The sequence below is a fragment of the Limulus polyphemus genome, unplaced genomic scaffold, assembly GCF_000517525.1.
Source record: "Limulus polyphemus unplaced genomic scaffold, Limulus_polyphemus-2.1.2 Scaffold388, whole genome shotgun sequence".
Taxonomy (NCBI): Eukaryota; Metazoa; Arthropoda; class Merostomata; order Xiphosura; family Limulidae; genus Limulus; species Limulus polyphemus.
In genome coordinates this window covers 588,420-589,027 of record NW_013665998.1, presented here as the reverse complement: position 1 = coordinate 589,027, position 608 = coordinate 588,420, and the positions used below count along the sequence as shown (strand labels likewise).

The following is a 608-nucleotide window of genomic DNA, read 5'->3' as shown; positions in this document are numbered from 1 at the left end:
CTGCTGCTAAAAGAATGCAAACACAAAGAGCAGCTGAAACAGAAGAAGAATACAAGCAAAGACTTCAAGCACAAGCTGCAAGACAGGCTGCTCAAATACAGGAAGAGACTTTGGAACAACGTAAAGTTAGACTTCGAGCTCAAGATAAAAGGCAGGCTACTCAAAGACAGCAAGAAACTGTTGAACAGCACAAAGCCAGAGTTCAATCAGAATCATCAAGGCAAGCTGGATACAGACAACATGAAACTTCTGAACAACGTCAAACCAGACTTCAAGCACAAAAATTAAGAGAAATAACTTACAGAGAGCAAGAAACAGAGATGATGTACAACTTCAGGCTCAAAGAACAAGACAAGCTCAAACACGATCTAATTTCAAATAAAGCTTTGTTTGATTAAATGCTTTTTTATTTCTCGTATCACAGCATTTGTCTACCTACTGAATAATTTTCTGAAAAAAATACTGATCTATACATTTCAAATCTAAATTTTCACCATGCAATGCCAGGTAACTCAGCTAGTATATATATATATAGCCAATTAGATGGATATCATATAATAGTTACTTAAACATTTGTAAATGGACCATGTTATAAGAAAATAATTTGC

The 608-nt window shown here is 34.9% G+C and overlaps 1 protein-coding gene across 1 annotated transcript in view; it reads right to left on the bottom strand.

Moving 5' to 3' along the window:
* LOC106457894 (tyrosine-protein phosphatase 10D-like) overlaps window positions 1-608 on the bottom strand; it is a gene marked incomplete at its 5' end in the record, with an annotated part of 116,982 nt that overhangs the window by 22,437 nt on the left and 93,937 nt on the right. The window lies entirely within an intron of this gene.